This window comes from Aedes albopictus, chromosome 3 (genome assembly GCF_035046485.1).
Source record: "Aedes albopictus strain Foshan chromosome 3, AalbF5, whole genome shotgun sequence".
In the NCBI taxonomy this organism is placed as follows: Eukaryota; Metazoa; Arthropoda; class Insecta; order Diptera; family Culicidae; genus Aedes; species Aedes albopictus.
In genome coordinates this window covers 356270610-356293229 of record NC_085138.1, presented here as the reverse complement: position 1 = coordinate 356293229, position 22620 = coordinate 356270610, and positions in this window count along the sequence as shown.

The following is a 22620-nucleotide window of genomic DNA, read 5'->3' as shown; positions in this document are numbered from 1 at the left end:
TTTAGAAGTACACGTAAAAGATTTTAACGCTTTTAATGCAGCTTGACTATCAGAAAAGATACATATGTTTGCATTTCTATAGTTACGTTTTAAACAAATATAGGCACATTCAATAATCGCCTGTATTTCTGCTTGAAATACATTTGGCCATCTGCCCATAGATATTGATAAACTAGTTCCAGGGCCACTGACACCAGCTCCAACATTGTCACCCATTTTGGAGCCATCTGTAAAGAAACTTACTGAACCTGAACGAATATTAGGCCCCCCTGATTCCCATTCAACACGATTCGGAAAAGTCACATCGAATAGTCGTTCAAAGTTATACTGCCTCTCCATCCAGTCTTCATGTGTAACTAGAGTATTGATTTTAAAACTTTTCAAAATACTAAGATGACCCCTAAGATCTCCAGCAAACAAATTTTGTGTTCTTTTCAATCTTAGTGCGTTTTTCTCAGCTTCAAACTGTACAAACAAATGTAGCGGTAGAATATGTAGCATTGCGTCCAATGCTTTTGTAGGCGTACTACGAATAGCTCCTGTGATAGAAGTTGTAGCAAGTCTTTGTAGTTTTTCCAACTTTTTTTGGATGTACTTAACTTTAGTTTTCGGCCACCAAATCAAAGCTGCATATGTTATTCTGGGCCTTACAATAGCCGTATAGATCCAATGGATCATTTTTGGCTTAAGTCCCCATTTATTTCCAAAAGTTTTCTTGCTTACCCATAATGCGTTCGTAGCTTTGTGCGAGTTCCAATTTAGTTTGTTGTCAAGAATTACTCCCAAATATTTAACCTTTAGACAGAGCGAAATTTTTGATCCATCCAAGTAAATATCTGGTATTTTGTACTTCCTTCTTCGTGTAAACGGAATAATAGCGGTTTTAAGAGGGTTTACTGATAACCCCTCATTTTTACACCACGCTGAAGTCAATTTTAGAGCATGCTGCAGTCTGTCTCTAATTACTTGTTCAAATTTACCACGTACTATAATTACTATATCATCTGCAAATCCGATTATTTCAAATCCTTGAGCTTCAAGATTCGATATTAGTTCATCAACTAGTAACGACCACAATAAAGGTGAAAGAACACCTCCCTGTGGACAACCTTTCACAGTCCTAACCACAGTTGTTGAATTACCATAATTACAAGTTATTTCTCGTTTTTGCAACATTCCAAAAATCCAATTCACTATACACATATCAAAGTTACGCTTGATCATCGCTTTTTTCATTGAATTATGAGAAGCATTGTCAAAGGCTCCTTCTACATCAAGAAATGCAGCTAGCAAGATCTCCTTAGCCTCAAAAGTTTTCTCAACTTTTGTTACCAGTGTATGGAGTGCTGTTATTGTCGACCTTCCGTGCTGATACGCAAATTGGTTTTTACTCAATGGAAACGTTACTAAATATTTTGATTTGATGTAGTAATCTAAGATTTTTTCCATCACTTTCAGCATGATTGACGAAAGACTGATTGGCCTAAAAGATTTTGGATTCTTTTTATCTTTTTTATTGGCTTTAGGAATGAATACAACACGAATTTGTCGCCAGCTTTTGGGAATATAATTCAACCTTAAACTGGCTTTAAACATTTCAGTTAAACATGGGATCAATATGTTTTTGCTTTGCTGAATCATTATTGGACGAATTTCATCTGTGCCCGGTGATTTATATGGTTCAAAGGAATCTATAGCCCATTCAACTCTTGCTTGAGTAAAAATGCGACTTGCTAGATCTTGCATATCTGTCCTGGTCATTTGTCGCCCAGTACTTTTTGCAATTTCATTAGCTTCCTCAAATATTCTCAACCTGGTCGTTTCAGGCCCAGTTTGAATATACCGAGAAGTCGCTTCTTCACTTGATACAGGCAGAGATCCTGGGAAGTGTACTTGCATCATCAGATTCAAAGTTTCTGTTGCGTTAGAAGTAAAACAGCCGTTATCGTTCCTAAGAGTACCAAGCCCATTACAATGATCTTTTGATAAAACCTTTTGTAACCTAGCAGTCACCGGAGTACTTTCAATATTTTCACAGGTGTGCCTCCAGTTTTTGCGTTTAGATTTTCTTATCTCTGAATTATATAAGGTTAGTGCTTTTCTATATTCATCCCACTGTAAAGTACGCTTAGCTCGATTAAACATTTTTCGAGCTTGTTTTCTTAAATGTTCTAGTCTTGTATTCCACCAAGGGACATCCCTGTCCGTTGATCGTTCCTTTATTGGACAGCTGCTATTGAAAGCATGAATGATTCTATTTGTTACCTGATTAGAAGTTTTCTCAAGATCCTCACATGTATTGATAGCGTTTTCAAGAAATCTACCTCCAGCTTCAAGATTCGTGTTGAAGAGTTCCCAGTTTGTTTTCCTGGGATCTCTGAAAGTTTCTTTAATAATGTCATTTACTTTATATTCAAAAATTATCTGTTTATGATCCGATAGCGAGATTTCATCGGAAACATGCCAGTTATGTATTTTTTCTGAGATTGTGTTACTACAAATAGTTAGATCTAGGACTTCTTGCCTTATGGAGTTTACGAATGTAAAATTATTACCTTGATTACAAATATCGATATTATTATGAGTTAAATACTCTAGTAAACACTCACCTCTTATGTTGATATCAGTGCTGTTCCAAACCGAATGATGCGCATTCGCATCGCACCCAATAATGAATGCTTTGTTCTTTGCTTTGCAAAAAGTCACGAATGATGAAACTTCCGGGGGAGGCACATTGTCTACATCCCCAGGAAAATATGCAGATGCCACGTAGATTTCCGTTTTTCCACGCGTAGTGGGTATTTCTATAGCTACCGCAACGATATCTCGTTTCACAAATTCTGAAATAGGAATTATGTTAACATTCCCATTGACAAGAATAGCAGACCTTGGGAACTGCTCTGTATTATCATATATCAACTTACACGATTTAGTGTTGATACCCAAAACTTTTCCATTAACCGCCCACGGTTCTTGTATAAATGCAATATCCATTTGATTTTGTATAAATCTCCTGCAAAGTACAGCACTGGCACCCTTTGCATGGTGGAGATTTATTTGGATGAACTTGATGGTATTTTGTCTATTGAATGTAACGATTTTGTTCTTGATTTTTGGGTACTTTTGGTCGTTCCCCAGAGAAAGTTATGCAGTCGTTCATCAATTCCTTGATGCCTGCTGAAGTTTCAATCTTTCTGTATTCACGTTGTGGAAGAGTTCTTCCAGTAGTTTGGACACCGCTTGGCCCTGGGACATGTTGATTTATGGTGTTTCCGCCCATATTATCGTCTCCAGTTCTTTCGGTGGTCCTCTCCTTACTGTTAACCTCTTTAACGTGACGCTGAGGCCCTCCAGAATTCTGGACTTCTATTGATCCTGGGACTTTCGGATTAGTGATGGTCACATTCCCTTCATCGTCACCAGTATTACAAGTCTTTCTGTTAGCCTCAGAACTTTCACCAATGTCTACATCCATTTTGTCACTATCCGGTTTCTTTGGGAGTTTTTTCCTGATGGGAGCATTCCCAAATTTATAATCGGGGTTAATATTGACTTTATCGTTACGTTATTAATAGCCACTGCCTAAAAAATTTCCAAAGGAATTCCGTAATACACTTCTGGAGGATTTCTTTAAGAACATCTAAGAATATTCCTGAATCAACTGCTGGAGGAGTTCCAGGAGAATCTGTAAAAACTGCACATGGAGTTTCTGGAAATATCTCAGAAGAAACACCTAGGAAGTTATCTCGTGAACTTTCTGTTGTGATTTCACCAGGAGCTCCTTCTGAGATCCCTTACTTCAATAATACTAATAAAAGTAGCTTTATAACATCTAACGAATCAAAAGATTTTGAAGAAAGCTCTTTTAATCTGGTGTACTACAAATGTGGGTTGGGACTTCTCCCAGAAATTTTGACCAAAATTACTTCAGAAGTTTCTTCTTGAATTTCTCTAGAATGTTTTCTTAAGATTCATCTTGGAAATCCTTCATGAAATCCTCTAGGTTCGCGGTCACCAAATTGCGGCCCGCGGGCCGCACGTGATGTCCAATTCTCTATGTTGTCGTAGAATTCCTTGCAATATTTCTTATGGAAGTTGTTCTACTCCCGAAATAATCAAGAACAATGTGTTAAATGATTGACAAATCGATCCAGGTGTTGCAATACGCGCAGTTGGAAAAATGGGCTTGAGGATCACTGTCTAGGAGTCTAGACGTTTCTGCTGTGTTTATTCCATGAGCTCCTTCTGGAATTTTCCAAGCAGTTACGTTGGAGTAGCTCATGGAGTTCCTCCTGATATTTCTTTTTTTAAAGGATACTTCTTCTGAGATTCTCAGGATACTTCTAGTAATTCCTTCATGGATTACTCCTAGAAATCCTTCTGGGAATCTTCCAGGAGCGATTAACCTGAAGTTCCTTGTGGTATTCCTTCCGACATTTTTTAAGGATTCCTGCTTCTGAGATTAACCCAGAAGTTCTTTTTTTACTTCCTTTCTGAACTTCGCGAGGTATTCTTCGTGGGATTCCTCCAGAAGTTTATTCTTAGATCTCTCCTGATTTTTTCCCAGAATTCCTCCTGGATCTTTTTCCAGAATTTCTTTATGACCTCCTTTCGGGACTCCTCTAGGACCTCTTTATGGGATTAATGTTGAACGGCTTACATGAGTTCCTCCCATAAAACCATTTGGAGTTCCTCCAGCACTTTTTTATGAGATATCAACTGGCTCTTTTCAAAAATTCTACAAGAATTTTAACCCAGGATTTCTTCACAAGTTCATCCCCAGATTGATTCCAAAATTTGGTTCGATTTTTTCGGAAATTTCTTCCAAAATTCCTTCAGATATTTCTTTAAGATTCTTTGTACAAATTAAATCAGCAGTAACGATGCAACAGTAATAGTAGTGTATTTTAAACTCAATTACTCAACTCAATTCCTCTAAGAATTCTACGTCGTCATGGTGGGAAATGATCCGGAAAACTCATACTAAGCAGCCAAACTTCATATTCTATGATAGATTTCTTTGTGACTCTTCGGTCAACGCGCAGTATCCGGATTTGATCAGTGCTGTTAGGGTAATATCAGTGCTGGTTACTCGAGATTAACAAATTCAGCGCCCTAGGGCTTGAAAACGGCGAGTCGAAAAGGAGAGCGTCCAACATAGCTCTGGTCCGCACACGGTCCTACCTTATGCTTCCACGGGTCAAGCGATGACAAAGACCGCCAGATAAAAGTTGTGTGCTAAGCTGGTAGTGCAGCCCGGGCACTGTTGTCATTCTGACTTCAGCTAGAGTGAGGAGGTACGTCTCGAGCGTCTGTTCACCAAGGAGGTGTGGCTCAAACAGCGTCTGTTCTGGCATCCAGAGGCTGAGTATGAAATGCTCCTTACAGAAACCGATAATAAAAGATTACGAACTGATTCAACGGCAACGACTTTTAGCGCGAAATAACGGACAAGAATTTGGAACTTGGAATGCATTAACCTAGCCCAGCAGGGTAAACTAGCACAACCAGCCAATGAAGCTTGAGATCCTAGGACTGAGCGAAGTCCGTTGGCCGAACTTAAGAGAACGCAGATTGGCAACGGGTCAAATTCTGCTATACTCTGGCCTACGGGAAAACACGCTCCTCGCTACCGTGGAGTTGATTTCCTTCTCAGCGCTCACGCCCACGCTGCGCTCATGAAGTGGGAACCTAATAATAATATAATAATTGTAGCCAGATTCAGAACACGTTCCTTACCATGATTCAATGTTACACGCCAACCGATGCTGCTGAATCGCAAGACAAAAATAAACTTTTACCGTCAACTGAATGCTGTCGTGGACAAGATTCCGAAAGGTAATATCAAGATCCTCATGGGCGACTTCAACGCGAAGTTGGTTCCGACAACTCGGACTATGAGCACGTCATGGGACACCATGGTCTCGGAGAAATGAGCGAAAACGGAGAGCTGTTTTCAGAGTTTTGTGGCAACAATGACATAGTGATTGGGGGATCGCTCTTTTCTCATCGACCAGTGCACAAAATTACATGGGTTTCCCGTAATGGCGTCACGGAAAATCAAATCGACCACATCTGCATCAGCCGAAACTGGAGACGGAGCCTTCTTGATGTGCGGAACAACCGTAGCATCAACATTGCGTCCGATCATCATCTTCTAATTGGCGAGATCCGACTGCACATTGCTAGGATCCATCGACAGGAGAAGAATATCGGGCGCCGGTTCAACACACGCCGACTGGAAGACGCTAGAAAACCGTGCTGCGGATATTCCAGCAGTTGGAAGCGTAGAAGGTCAATGAAGCGCCATCAAGAACGTCTTCATCGCCACCGGCGAGAATAATTTGGGTGAGCTACGCATCCGGAGAAAGCAGTGGATCACAGATGATACCTGGAGGAAAATAGAGGAGTGAAGGAACGTCAAAGCCGCGATAAAGTGAGCGAAAACACGAAGAGCCAAAGCTGTAGCCCGTCAGTGAAAGGCAGTGAAAGGCTCATGCAGACTGGACAAAAGAGCGTAGGCGGACTCCCTAGCCGACGAAGGCGAGAAACCCGCAAACACCGGCGACATCCGTCTCCTCTACGATGTCTCACGTCGCCTTAGAGGGACCAAGATGAATGCTACGATCAGCGCTGTTATTGGTCGTGAGCTTCCCATGACGATGAACAAGTAGGCTCTTTCATCGTCACAAGACAAAACGAGCATTCGCGCACTTCGTCATGTCATATTGCAATGATCTAGCGTCATGACGGAAATTTTCAAATTGTTTTGAAATTAAAATTTTCACCTGGTCCAAGCAAATTTAGGCTAGCCGTTGTATTTAACAGATAGAGAGGGCATACATTCATGCTTTAAAGGATTTAAACAACGGCAAAATCCATGAATGTTGTAGTAATTGCCTTGTTTACAACCATGTCACGCTCCGTCGTGACCGAAAAATGAGCGAATATTGTTAGACTCTCTTGGTCATTGTCTCCCGATTCGATGACATTGAGAGAGGCACTTCTGTAAAATTCGCGTGACGACCCGTGTTGACGCTGACGCTTTCCAAGCCTGGCTACGATGCCCGTGAAAGACCCGTCTGGACAGTTACTTACCTACCCGGCTGACCAGTTGAAACGCTGTTTCGAGCACTTTGGAAACCTTTTTCAAGTGTCCGCCACGCCATCAACATCTCAGCATGATCCGCCAAGGGTTCGATGCATTACCCGTGTCAACACCGCAGCTCCATCAGTGCAGGAGATAGAAACAGCCATCCGTAGCAGGATTCCATGCCGGACGATCCTGTGTGGACCATATTGTCATCCGTATCATCCTGGAGCAAATAAATGAATTCCAAGAGTCTCTCTACCTGGTGTTCATTGATTACGAAAAAGCTTCCGACGTCTCAATCACGGAGACCTGTGGGAAGCCTTCAGGCGCAAGGGCCTCCCTGAGAAAATCATCGGCCTCATTGAAGCACAGTACAGGGCATTTTCGTGCAGAGTACTACACAACGGTGTTGTACGCGCCTAACGCGTGCAAGCGAAAATGTCACGAGTCCCATCTCGCCATCCATTTAAATTTACAATGAGTCGACGACGGCGAAACATTTGCAGCGACATGTGCTACAAGTGGGCGGAGCAAACAACGCAGCGCAGCGAGCGCTGCTTCTTTTTTATTTTATTTTTTCTCTTGAAGTCAAGCATACAGGGGATGGCCAAAATGTTTGGGATAGGCAACTTTTTTTCTCCCACAAAAAAATTCAACATGCTGTAACTTTTCATAGAGTGCATCAAAAAATCTCAAATTTTGACTGTTTGTCATCTATTATATGTGCATCATTGGTACAAATTTGGGCTCGATTGATCAATTTTTCGCGAAGTTGGAACCGTTCGGGTAAAACTCTATTTTTTGGACAACTAATTTTTGAACTGTCATATCTCGGAAACCAGTGAACCGAATTGAATGAATTTTTTAACGTTTATCAACAATGTATTGATACTTAATACGACGTTATAAAATGTAATAGGCTCTAATATATCTGATTAGAGATTATCTATGATAACTTTTTTCAACGTTTAAAAAGTATTTATATTTTAATAGTTTGTGAAGCATTTACATATTGTTAGTGTACGTTCAAAATTTCATTCAATTCGATTCACTGGTTTCCGAGATACGACAGCTCAAAAATGAGTTGTCTGAAAAATAGTGTTTTACCCGAACGGTTCTAACTTTGCGAAAGGTCAATCAATCAAGCCCAAATTTGTACCAATGATACACATACACTGGAACCTCTTTTTATGCACATAGTTGGGACTGCATAAATTAAAAATGTGCATAAATTAAAAAAGGCATAAAAAGAGGGAAATTTATGCATAAATTAAGTTTGGGCTTTAATTAGAGAATCTAGTTCGCGAAAACAGGTCTTGCTCCTGGGTAGTTGAGGTGGGGCTAAGGGGGTTTCCAGAAAGTTCCCATAGAGCCCAAAAAGGGGGTTCAGGGGCGTTTTAAGGAGTTTTTTCGGAGGGATTTGAGGAGCCTTTTAAGGGTGTTCTGACAAGATTTTTTGGTGTTTTCATGGGATTACGGGGAATTCTGGGGTATTTCAATAGTATTAAGTGGATTTCAGGGGCGTTCCAAGGTGCTTTAGGGGAAATTCAATGGATCTTAGGAGCCTTCAAAGGGAGTTGAAAGAGGTTTAAAGGGCGTTTTAAGGTTTTTCACTTCGTCTCGAAATGCTTCAAATATCCCCCTTAAACCCCCCGGGGACCCCATGTAACGCAATTGAGAGGCTTCAAACCGCCCTAAAACTCCTCCGTAACTCTTTCGTAACGCCTCTTAATCCCGCAGAAAATGCTCTGAAACGCCTTGAAATACCTTCAAAATCCCACTTAAACCACCTCGGACCTCATGTCACGCACCTCAGAGACCCCCAACCCCCCCCCCCCCCCAAAAACTCCTCCGTAACGCTTTCGTAAAGCCTCCTAATCACGCCGAAAAAGATCTGAAACATTCTGAAATGTCTCTAAAATGCCCCTTAAACCCCCTCGGACCCCATGTAACGCACCTGAGGGGCTTCAAACCACCCGAAAACCCCTCCGCAACGCTTAAGTAACGCCTCTGAATCCCGCCGAAAAAGTGCCGAAACGTCTTGAAATGCCTCCAAAATCCCCCTGAAACCCTCTGGGACCCCATGTAACGCACCTGAGGGGCTCCAAACCCCACGAAAACCCCTCCGTAACGCTTATGTAACGCCTCTGAATCCCGCCGAAACGTCTTGAAATGCCTCCAAAATCCCCCTTAAACCCTCTGGGACCCCATGTAACGCACTGAAGGGGCTTCAAACCACCCGAAAACCCCTCCATAACACTTAAGTAACGCCTCTGAATCCCGCCGAAAAAGCCCTGAAACGTCTTGAAATGCCTCCAAAATCCCCCTTAAACCCTCTGGGACCCCATGTGACGCACCTGAGGGGCTCCGAACCCCACGAAAACCCCTCCGTAACGCTTAAGTAACGCCTCTGAATCACGCCGAAAATGCTCTGAAACGTCTTGAAATGCCTCCAAAATCCCCCTTAAACCCCCTCGGACCCCATGTAACGCACCTAAGAAGCTCCGAACACCCCGAAAACTCCTCCGTAACGCTTGTGTAACGCCTCTGAATCACGCTGAAAATGGTCTGAAACATTCGAAATGCCTCAAAAATTCCTCTTAAACCAAAACCCCTAAAAACGCCTCTCGAACCTGTAACCTTCCTTCCCAAGTAACACACTTGTCACCGAAGAGTCACGGCGGCGCAGGTTTTTGTTGCGCAGAAGTCACTGTGACTTACTTCTAGCAAGTAAGTGTTTATTTGTTAGAAGTAAGTCACAGTGACTTCTGCGCAACAAAAACCAGCGCCGCCGTGACTCTTCGGTGACAAGTGTGTTACTTGGGTTTGCTCTCCTCTGTAAACACCCCTTGGCCCACGTTGCAATAGTTCCCATCATTATTAAATATTCTTATGTACAATTATAGGTTCTGAGAAGCTTTCCCTCTTTTTATGCATGGCATAAAAAAGGTGCATAAATTAAATGTGCATAAAAATAACATGCATAAAAAGAGGTTTTAGTGTATAATAGGTTGACAAACAGTCAAAATTTGAGATTATTTGATGCGCTCTATGAAAAGTTATAGCATGTTGAACTTTTTTGTGAGAGAAAAAAAAGTTGCCTATCCCAAACATTTTGGCCATCCCCTGTATATAAGGAATCCCAATGTAAGAATTTCTATCAGTCCTAAATATACCTTCAACAAAAGCGGATCGCAAGGAAGTATTTTTTTTTTTTCTAAACGTGAACCGAACTGTGGTACCCAACCTGGTCCTCCCTCTTCATCCAACCCGAGTGTGGGTCAGCGTCGAGTGTGCAACTTTCATCGAGACGGCGTTGCGGTGGAACGGCGAACGTGTCGAGACCCGTTCGGCGTGGCCCTTCTTTGCGCTTACTCGACTGTTCGAGACGTTTGTGTGAGCGGTGCTGCTGCGGCGAAGGAGGCGAACGCGAGACCTGTTCGGCGTTGCCAGCGATTGCTCGGCTGTTCGATACGTTGTGTTGTTTGAGCGGTGCTGCGGCGGTGAAGGAGTTGGTTGCTTCGAAGAAGTTTGTGCTTGCTGTGTTGCGGTGCCCAGGAGTGTATGCCGAGAAGAGTTACAGAAATAATTTTCCCCTCAATAATTTTCCTCTACTGGCATTGGGCGTCACTCCTGGCGTACCCGTTCACAATCAAGCAGCGACGAGCCATAAAGCGAGTTTTCCGGCATTCCGGCCGTGATCCTTCGAGCGGTGAATACGTCGGCTGGCAGCTGTGAGGCACGGCTGCAAGCGAGTTCCTGTTGTAGCTGATAACCGTGGTGTGCACGGTTTTCGGCTGCGTGTGGCTGATCAGCATTTCCCATCGTCGGCTGGTGACCGTAGTGAGCGCGGTCGTCGGTTTCGGGCGGTTGGTAGCTGCAACGTGTGCAGCTGTCGACGCCTTCCAACATCGGCTGGTGACCGTGACTGGCACGGTCGTCGGCACCGGGTGACTGTCGGCTGCGACGAGCGTGGCTGTCAGCATCGAGTGATCCGGGTATCGGTGGTGCTGCGATCAGGTGAGTAACCTACCTTCTACCTCCATTGTTAAGTATCCAACAGGTGTCTTGTGCGATCCCATTCGGATCCCAGCAACGAGTGTGACTAAGATGTATACTATCACCGCTACTGTTCCTCAAATTAATCGACGAGATCCTGGTTGGTGCGATTGAACGTGAACCAAATCGTGGATTGCTGGGACAGACCATTACCATAAAGCACCTAAATGACTTCGAGTTGGCTGATGACGTTGCTCTCCTAGCTCAACGGCGCTCTGATATGCAGAGCAAGCTCGATGATCTTGCCAATCGCTCCTCAGCGGCAGGTCTTACCAATCATCGTCAACAAGACCAAATCGTTGGATGTAAACACGGTCAACCCTTCCGGCATTACGGTAGCTGGGCAATCAGTGGAGAATGTTGAAAGCTTCCAATATCATAGTAGCCAAATGGCGGTCGATGGCAGCTTCAAGATCGACATAGATTCACGGATCAAGAAGGCGAGGGCTGCTTTTGCGAGTTTAAGAAAAGAATTAGATTAGTCGACGCACCAAAATACGAATTTTCAACTCAAACGTGAAATCTGTGCTGTTGTACGCCAGTGAAACCTGGTGAGTATCAGTGGGCAACGTGGAGCTCCATCGTCGATTTCATCAAAAGCCTACAGTGACAGAAATTCGGAAGCGAAAGTGAGTAGGCCACTCAACGCAGGGGCGGAAACGATGTCTGCAAACAAGCTTTAGATTGCAACCCAGCAGGACATCGCAGCAGAGGCAGACCCAGAGGCTCATGGCGGCGCTCCCTCAACAAGGAAATAAAGGAAATCAACAGAAATGTGACCTGGCCACAGGTCAAGGCGATGGCGAGCAATCGCCCAGGATGGAGATCTTCCAATGCGACACTTTGCACCATCATGGACGCTCAAGACTGGAAGTAACCACAGCGTGCAGTGCCTTAGTCGATTTGTTCTGCCTATTTATTTATTTTCCAAACGTTCATCCCATGTCTGCATACCACATGCTAGGTATTAGAAATTCAAGCTAAGACTAGATTTGAAACTAAAAAAAAAAAACTCTCATGCAATCCAAACCACTTTGTTAGTGTCAAACAGGGCCACCCATTAACTAATGGAGCGTCACTGGGTGGTTCACTCAAGCCAGCAACAACTGTTCCTTCCAGTCCAAAGTTGTTTTTGTGGTTTGATAACTAAATAAGGAAATCATAAGTCACACACTTACGGACTCCCCCATACTTCACGATGTTGAACCATATGTTGCCCTAACGACGACGATGCCGCTCGCCATGGCCACATAACAAAGTGACACAAATCCCGCAGAAGGTCACGGCGGCAGAGAGCAACGCTTTTTGCTTAATAAATTCCTCAACGCATCTGTTGTCGTCGTCGTCACTAGTGGAAACATTGTGCAATTGATACACCCCACATCGCGCGCCATCGCCATCAGTGGAAAATGGAGAATACTTGTAGTGTCATCGAATTGCACCACCGCCGGCCGCCACCACGTCACAGCGCAGTCATCCAATTTGCGATCGGCTAAACTTCTGGTGGTCTCACACGTCTTCGGGACCATCCCGCTGACTAACTCACTTGTTTGTAATATACGAGATTGAATTTATGTATTTATGAAATTGGATACAATAAAAAGAGTTGCCCTCGCCCCGTCTCTGAGTCTACGACTTTTTCTTCGCCGTTCTAGATGTAAGGCGGCTATTAAACCGGGTGGCGGTGACGTCCGGGAGGGAATGGATCCAATCCCTATGGGAGAGAGGATACTTCGTTAGGGTGACGCAATATTTCAATAACCGGTACAACGTGGCACCTGGATTATCAAAAAAAAAAAAACATTGCGATTGAAATGCTTGTCATATCACTACTTCCACCTTTCAATCATAATTACAGTTTGATTTTAAGGACTGGAAGTGAATTTTACCACAAAACCTCAGATATCAAAATAACAATACAAGACGTGAAACTGTATCTCGTAAACCGGTTAGTTAACTTCCATTCAAGTCAGAATATAGAATTGGTTAGGAATTGGATAGTTCTTGGAATCATATTGCAACCCTAAAAACCTTGCCACAATATCAGCTTTTACATAATCGGAACACCCTGTCCACCGATCCGATTCCTTAGACCTAAGGAATCATAAATTTCGACTTTTAGTGCGTCTTCCCGCTCCAGCGTCCGATGGATGAGGAAAGGCGGCAACGATCTGGTCTATCATCGCACACACTGTTTAGCAGCTTGTAGCTGCGTGCTCGTATTTCTTGCTTGACTAAGAGAGCTTGCCCAATGTCATCAGAGAACGCCCAGCCCGAAGAAGATGCCGCAGTAATTGCCGCCCCGACTTGGGTACTTAGCAATATGAAAAACAACTCCAACTCCAACGCCGCCGCGCCACTTTGTGAGTCGCTCGCCATCAACCGCAAAGCAGCAGAACACCATGAGTCGCCGTTAAATTTATTGGATTACCAAAGTGGAATGCTTGTAAGCGACTCATTTTCCATTTGTCGCGTTGAAATGTTATGCCCCGGGGCCTCCCTCCACTCTTGCGCCTCTCCAAACCAACTGTCATAAATCCTGCCGAGGGTGTCATAAATTCCGGAGTCCGGAGAATCAGCGCCCTTGTTTGTCCGCGACGCGGCGTGTTCGGGCTTTCGACGAAACGAGGTTGGAGTGGAGAAGTTCCCGGTATTCGGTTTCGGCGGTTGGTGGCAGAGGTCTTAGTGTCGGGAAGGTCTAGAGCCCCGGGGATTCGATTCAATTGGGACAGATGAATCAATTCTGAAGTGGGTAATCAAGATGTCGTACACAAAGTTGAGAGAGCTGTAAATTACCATGTCTGGACTGGATTTTGTTTTTTGGAAGCAGTAATGGAATGAAGGAAATCTTTTCGAACTTGGTATTTTATTATCATATGAGAAAAAGAGATGTTAGGGGCTTCTCAACCCCCCCGCGTGGTCATTAGTCCATACAAATTTTTTTATTCGTCCATACAAAATGGTCATTGGCCGAACCCCCCTCATGACCACGTGGTTTATGGACAGCCTCTTAACCCTCGAGCAGTCGCGTCTTCGGCCACTCTAAGCGGCACCACGCTCACTCTGCGAATCACAAGCGTGCTTTTTCCATGGTGCGTGTATTCAGAACGATCTTCGGCGGTGTGCAGGAGAACGGTGTGTGGCGGAGAAGGATGAACCACGAGCTCGCTGCACTGTACGGCGAACCCAGCATCCAGGTGGCTAAAGCCGGAAGGATACGGTGGGCAGGGCATGTTGTAAGAATGCCGGACAACAACCCTGCAAAGCTGGTGTTTGCAATTGATCCGGTTGGCACAAGAAGGCGTGGAGCGCAGAGAGCACGATGGGCGGACCATGTGGAGCGTGACTTGGCGAGCATTGGGCGCGACCGAGGATGGAGAGCGGCAGCCACAAACCGAGTATTGTGGCGTACTATTGTTAATTATGTCTTGTCTTAATGATGTTGACCAAATCAATGTATGTATGTATGTATGTGTACTCAGTACACGACGCGACCGCTTCCGGGTTAAAATAATAAGCAAGTTCTGTCGTTTTGTAGGAACCTTGCTCGGCATGGCTTACTAGAGATATATAGGTGCATAAAAAAAACCATATCTATCTGTTTCTCAATTTTTCTCTTACTCTCCCACTCTCATTAGCTCTAAGCCACGCTCTGTTGCAAAAATAACTTGAGAAATTCCGAAAGTAATCTCTTAAAAAATTCTGGTTGAAATTCTCGGGTGAATGCCGGAAAGAATCCCTGGAGGGGTTTCTGTATAAATTATTCGACAACTCTTAAGTGGAACATTCGGGCGAAAACTTGGGAGAAGTTAATTACATATTTAATACCGAGGAGAGAAACCTCAGAAGGAATCCCAGAAGGAATCCTTGAAACATCCTAGCAAAAAACGCTGAAGAAATGGCGTCAGGATTCTGGTTAGATTCTAAAAGGTATCACTTAATCACTGGAGGAAGTTTCCCTACAGAAATCCCACGATGATCCCTGAAAAAATATCGCTGATGTAATCCCGTTGGAAGCCCCTGATGAGCTCCTCAAAAGAATTACGGAAGGGATCCCAGCTTGAAGCTTGGCAGGCGTCCCTGAAAGAATAATAAAAATCTCTTGAGGAATTCCAAAAAACGGGATTTGAGTGTAGAATTAGCATCTAAGATAAAATGCACAAAAAAAAAACTAAAAAAAAACGGGAAAAATCTTTGAAAGGACCCAACAGCAAGAATCCTGGCACGAATACCTATAGAGACGAACCAGCCAAGGGCTGAAAGTCTCTTTAATAAAGACAAATCAATCAATCAATCAACGAATACCTAAACGAATCTCACCAAATTCCCTTAAGAAATCTTTGAAAGTACACCAGGAGGAATCATAGCAGAAACCGCTAAAGGAGTCCCTCCCTTCGAAGGGAGCTTCGAAGGAATTACAGCAGTAATTCCTGAAGGGATACTGATTTACCTGAAAGAATCTTTACAAGATTTTCTAAACCAACTTACTTATTACTTACTTTTAGTCCTGGGCACCCACGGTGGCGCAGAGGGCCGAATTGAAAGATTTCCATCTTGGGCGATTGCCAGCCATCGCCTTGACCTGTGGCCAGATCAAATTTCTGTCGACTTGCTTGATTTCGTTGTTGAAGCTGCGCCACCATGCGCCTCTGGGTCTGCCTCTGCTGCGATGTCCTGCCGGGTTCAAGTCTAACGCATGTTTGCAGATTTCGTTTCCGCCCCTGTGTAGAGTGTGGCCGACCAACCTTCACTTTCGCTCCCGATTTTCTGTCGCTATCTACTTTTGATGACATCGATGGAGCTCCACGTTGGAGATCCAATTGTGAGGCCACTTTGCACGAATTATATACCGCAGGCATCTATTGATGAAGACCTGCAGCCGTTGCGTGTTCTGCACTGATACACACCAGGTTTCACTGGGGTATAGCAGCACAGATTTCACGTTCGAGTTGAAAATTCGGATTTTGGTGCGTCGACTGATCTGGTTGTTATTCCATACATTTCTGAAACTCGCAAAAGCAGCCTTCTTGATCCATGCACCTATGACGATCTTGGTGCCACCCTCGGCCGCCATATGTCTACCAAGATATTGGAACCTTTGACATTCTCCACTGATTGCCCACCTACCGTAAAGCTGGAATGTTTACATCCAACGATTTGGTCTTGTTGACGTTGATGGTAAGACCTGCGATTGGCAAGATCATCGAGCTTGCTCTGCATATCAGAGCGCCGTTAAGCTAGGAGAGCAACGTCATCAGCCAATTCGAAGTCATTTAGGTGCTCCATGATAATGGGCTGCCACAGCAGTCCACGATTTGGTTCACGGTCAATCGCACCAACCAGGATCTCGTCGATAACGATGAGGAACAGTAGCGGTGACAGTATACATACATCCTTGCCTCACTCCAGCAACGACCCGGATGAGATCGGACAAAACACCGTTGTGCAGTACTCTGCACGAAAATGCCCTATACTGTGCTTCAATGAGGCCGATGACCAACGCCGGCAGAAATTCCTGAAGAAATCCTTGGAGTATTCTCTATAAGAATTTCAGGAGATATCTCTGGCAGTAAACTGAGAGGAATTCCGGCTGGAAGCTCGAAAGGTGTCCATAAAAAAATCCCATAAGGAAATTACTGGATAAATCCCGGGAGCAATCCTGAAAGGGATCATTTAAAAATCCCGAAATTATTTAATTAGTTACCAGCAGGAATCCTGGCATGTAGTCTTCTTCTTATTTATGACACTCCGTTCCTACTGGGCTGGAAAGCGGTGAGGAAAGGAGGAAAATCGAAAAGGAGAGCGTCCAATATAGCTCTGGTCCCCACAAGCTCCTACCTCATGCTTCCGCGGGTCAAGCGATGACAAAGACCGCCAGCTAAGAGTTGTTTGCTTAGCTGGTATTGCAGCCTGATGGGCACTGTTGTCCTTCTGACTTCAGCTAGATTGAGGAGGGACGTCTCGAGCGTCTGTTCACCAAGGAGGTGCGGCTCAAACAGCGTCTGCTCTGGCATCCAGCGGCTGAGAATGAAATGCTCCTCCATCGGAAGCTATACCTAAGGTGGCAGCCCCACCACGGCTTAGGCCAACAACCTACTGTTAAATTTATGATTCTCGAAACTCAAAAACCGTTACAGAAACCGAAAAGCTGGTTGAAGTACCCCATCCCGTAACATCGTAGAAGTACTGCATAAACTCGATGATGAATTTCAGCGTTAGATGAGGGTTCTCGAATAACAAGGCGAACCTGCTGACGAGTTCAGCATAACTCTCATCAAATTGCTGGAGGACAAGCGGGATGATACGTCATTTACCGCATGGGAGAAGTCTATCGCGACGGATGCCCACCCATATCGCATGAAAAGATGGTCGAGTTTTTGAAAAAGTGTACTCGTATATTCGAAACCATTCTGATCAATCGTCCACAGACTCTTTCTTCCAGCCACCTAGGCATTGATCAATCCAGAAAAGCCCAGCCAGCCTAGGCTCAATTCGAACGCCGCCACCGAAGTTTCGTCAAATTCCGTTTCAACATGCCCCGCATGTGAGAAGCATTCGGGTTTCGATTGCTCTTTTTTCAACGGTCTAACTAGATGCACAAGACCAAATGAAAGTGGTAACGGAGAAGAGGCTTTGCAGCAACTGTTTCCCCGGTGACTACTTTGCGCACAACTACCGTTCGAACTTTAGTGGCAAGCACCGCTCAAGACGTCATCACTCTATCATTCACTTAGAACCCTCTGATACGGAGAATTTGCTGCCGGAACTGAAAATCCTTTGCAAGGTCCATCCAGTGCGATAACAGCTGTTGCCGCAATTCCCGAGGTTGTCTCCATTGTGAAGTTGTCCATTTCATTAACCAAGGTCCTCTACTGGTAGAAACGGTATTCGCAAGGATGTTCGAGATTTCAGTAGAGCTAAGCAGATAACCTTTAATTACTTGAGCAGCAGTGAGAAAATTACTATATACTGTGAACCAGTCTCCCGTGATCCGACCGGTCGTTACGATATCCGAATGCCAAAGAACTCCTAGCACGATCGAATCACGTCCAAGCTGACCGCTAATCGACGGCTGAAGTGGTTGGAGTAAATATTGACGAAGGATAGATACATGAGGATCCTGTACCACGAATTTCTTCGGAAATACGTCCATCTCGAATACATGACCACAGTGCAAAAATTGTAATCTCCCACACTTCCCAGAACAGAAGGAATCTAGCACCATTACGAAGATGAGAGTAGTGTTCGACGGCTCCGCAAAACAAGTTACGTATACTCCCTAAACGGTTCCGTCTTTGTCGGCCCAGTTGTACAAGATGAACATATCAGTCTCATTCTACGATTTTGATTTCGGAAGTTTTCCATAGCGCCACGTCTCGATAATTCAGCGAATTGCTAACTTCAGAGAATTTTGTGGCGTTTCGACAGTTCAGAACCAATCCAGACGTACGAGTTAACAACTGACACCAACAGCCTCACGCCGTCCTTCTTCCCCGCCACCAGAACACCTTTGCACTGCAGCTCGTCGAAGATGTAGACTCCCCGTTCTCGAAAGCAAATACCGCTATCAAGAAAAACATGTACATACATGGGGACGATCTTCTCTCCGGCCACAACAGCATCGAAGAAGTCATCGAGCTCCGTGAAGAACTGGAGTCTTCTGCAGAAAGGTGGTTTTCGTTTCCGAAGGGGGTGCTTCAATTTTCTCCCAGTTCTGACTGTCCTACATCCCGAGTTATTCGGGACGCAATCGTTTTTGAAGTTCGATCCTGAAGAAAGCATCAAGATACTCGTAATGCGATGGGAACCAGAAGCAGATATTTTCCGCTACATCGTCACCGTTGCAATAAAGAAAGAGTCGTCGACCAAGCAAACAATCCTGTTTTCCTATGGTCGTACAGGCCAAAATGCTCATGCAGAACCTCTAGCTCTTGGCGTTGTGCTGGGAAGAATTCAAAATTACTCCAGACCTCCAGCGCAATGGGCCCAACTTTGTGAACAGCTTCTACTGCTTTCCAACATCCGCATGGAAAAATTCGCCTTTGCCGCCGGTTTTCAGTCTGCGAAGCTGCATTGTTTTGCACTTTTGCGAATTCGTCTGAAGTCGCGTATGAGGCATGTACGTTCGCTACGCTTGGATCTGTGCGTCGCCCTACTCACCTCTCGCATGCACGGAAAGATTATTGGATAGCTTGATGTGGAGTTTGCTGAACGTTTCTCCTTATTCGACTCAACAATCGTTCTACAGTGCATAGAAGCTTGGATAATTAATTTAATTTTGATTTGATTTACCCAAAATATCCTCGCGCTGAATTTGAAATTTGAAAAGGTCCAGAAGAACGTCAACAATCAATTTGTAATGTAAATAACAATTATTGCCCTAGTTACCCATGGCAATCGTGAATGCGCCCGCAAGAAATGGTTATGCGCAGGGTAACTTAGATGAAAAATGTGCACCCCTTTTTCAACTGCTTGACATTTAGTTCACCCGTTGACTAATAGATGGCGCAGTCATCGTTGTTTCCGACTAAATACAAGCAATAATAGACAAGTGGGAAATCTATGTATTAATTATCTATGAATAGAAGCCTCCTCGCGGACGTGCAAGACTTCCATAATGAATCGGATTGCTAAAATTTAAAGTCGAATTATGGCAACATGTCTCTGGAAAAGAAAACCCAGCCCATATGAACTCTCGTGAAGTTGCCGCTGAAGAGCTGATCAGCAGTGAGCTGTAGTAGTCCGGTCGACCAAAGGGCCCTCTGGAAAAGTGCAGAACTACAGTCAAAGCAGCCATAAACAACGCGGTCGAGAGCTCCATCGGATATGTGAAACGGAGTCAATGGGATGATTGGTTTGACGAAGAATGCAGGTATGCACAGCGCGCTTGTCACGGCGCTTGTTAATGCTTCAGCATATAACCCGACAGATTGTGGAGCGAAACGGAAAAAGCAGGCCTGCTTCTTTCGGAAGGTAAAATGTCACCTGACTGCAAGGAATTGGAATTGCTACACAAAAGTTCTATCAGAACCTCGGCGCATCCCGCAAAGTCTTCATACCACAAGCCGAGAAAGCATGGATCAAGATGGGAGCCTCCTGGCGGACAAACGGGAGGTGTTCGAAATCCACAACAAAAGTGACAAGTTAGTGCACGCTTAAAAATCCGTTCCAAAATTCGTGAACCAAATATCATGAAAAACGGAACCAATACGTGTTTGAAATTCGTGATACATTTCCCGTAAACGTGATCAAGGCATCCAGTTTTCGTGATAAGTTGTCGTAAATATAAGCACAAAAATCATGCTTGACCAACCATACGGTTCATTTAGTAACGCGTTCGAATTCGGGAACTCGAATCACGATCATCGGAATTCAAATAATCATATTTGTGATTTTATTCCCAATAGCATGAACTGAATTCACGCGCGCTGTCATTATTGATAACGCATGCTCGAAAACAAAACCCACCCGGTAGGGATCATCAACAAAAGTGCCGAGATATGTACTATATTTCAGTTCTCGTGTCCGCTTAAAATATATTAAAAATATTGAATAATCGTGAGTACTGTAGTGCTGTGAATAAAAAATAAGTTTTAGCAGTGAAGTGACTTCGTCTAGTGAACTAGGGGCTTCCCTTTTCTGCGAAAGATGTGCTGCCGCAGATGACTGCCGTTTGTTGGTGTTTCCCAGATCATGTCGCCTGTCGGAATCGGTGCTGGGCACGACCATCAAAGAGTTCGCACCATCATCGTCTGCCGCGCAGTCTGCGGCGCCGTCCCTAGCAGCCGCCAAGGACCAGAATTCATCGCCCACGGGATCTGCTGGATTGTCACAGCAAACCGGCGTCGTCGCCGCCTCCGGCGGTGGTCTGGAGGGAAAAGACGAAGCTGGGGCAGGAAGTTCGCCGATCCAGATGAACGATTCGCTGCTTTCGTCCAGCAATCGATCGTTCCTGAATGACACCACGGCGAATGCGACCAGGATTGGCGATCTGTCGCTGGTATCCAACAGGATCCAGGAGGAGGTGGAACCGCACCCAACGGGAATCGTTCTGCGACGAACAGGGTGAGTTATTCGTTTGATCTACTTACAGGTATTTCTGTTATTGGTAAATAAATGTGATGTCAGGTAACGAAAGATTTTCAATTTTGGAAGCGAAAATGTGCTGCCGCAGATGACTGCCGTTCGTTGGTGTTTCGCGGATCATGTCGTCTAAGTCGTTCCAGTATTCAGTGAAAGAGAATTCTACAACTTTCATTAAATAATCTGTTCTCTTGAAAATTGTAAGTTAAGTGCTAAATGACGAATCTTTAATAATAAAACGGGTCTCATGTGTGTGAAAATCAGAACATATTTTAGTTCTTTTCTGCTCCCAATCCGGCGGTTCATTACAGACCGTGAACTTTGTTTCCAATTCTAGAACAGAGTTCTCCAATATTAGAACACAGTTCGCCATTACGTGATTTTGTTTCTGGGACAATGTCTGCCAGAGGCGTTACGTTTCTGTTCTGGAATAGAGTTCACAAATGCATGACATTAGTTCATGGTGTATATTCGTAAGAGAAAATCTTGCTCGTTCTGGAATTCGTGACTGGTTGTTGACGGTTTTCAGAACGGATTTTGTTTGCGTGTGAGAACTTCCGAATGTCGTCTACAAAGTGCTATTCCAGATCACCACCGCCAACAAATGAGTTTGTGCGAAGTTAGCAAGCCAGCTTCATCGACGGCCGAACGACCATGGACCAGATCATCACCGTATTGGAAGTCTTCCAGAAACACCGTGAATACCAGGTCTCAACGTATCACCTGTTCATCGGCTTCCAGGCGGCATACGGCAGTACCCACCTCGCAACGCTATGAACAATCATGGACGGGAATAGCTTTCCATATTGACCAAGGTAACGACAGGCGTAACAATTTCGGGTGAATGTCCCAGTTCATTCGGTTCTCGACAGACGACTGTTACAGTGTGACAAGGTGGACCTTGCTAGCTACTATCCAATATCGCCCTGGAAGGAATAATGCGACAAGCCGGGCTCAACATCCGGCATCTGATGTTCACAAAATATGGCCGATTTTTCTGTTTTACTGATGACATGGACATTATTGCTAGATCGTTTGGACGGTAGCAGATATGTACAGCTACCGGAAACGTGAAGCAACAAAACTCAGAAGGGTGGCAACGGCTCCAAACCAAACAATGACCAGAACAGATTCAGCAACGCGCCAAATGCGCCATGTACAAGATGCTTACAAGACCGGTGGTGTTCGGCGGATATAAGAATTGGTTCATGCTCGAGACGGACTTGCAAGCACTTGGAGTATTCGAGATAGAATTATTATTTCCATTGAAACCGCCCGGCGGATTTCAGTCTGGGGTGTTTGGACCAGCATAATCAAATTTTGAATCAACCATGGCAATGCCTCGTCTAGCCATTTTGAACAACAGCTCATCACAAAGCACCCCC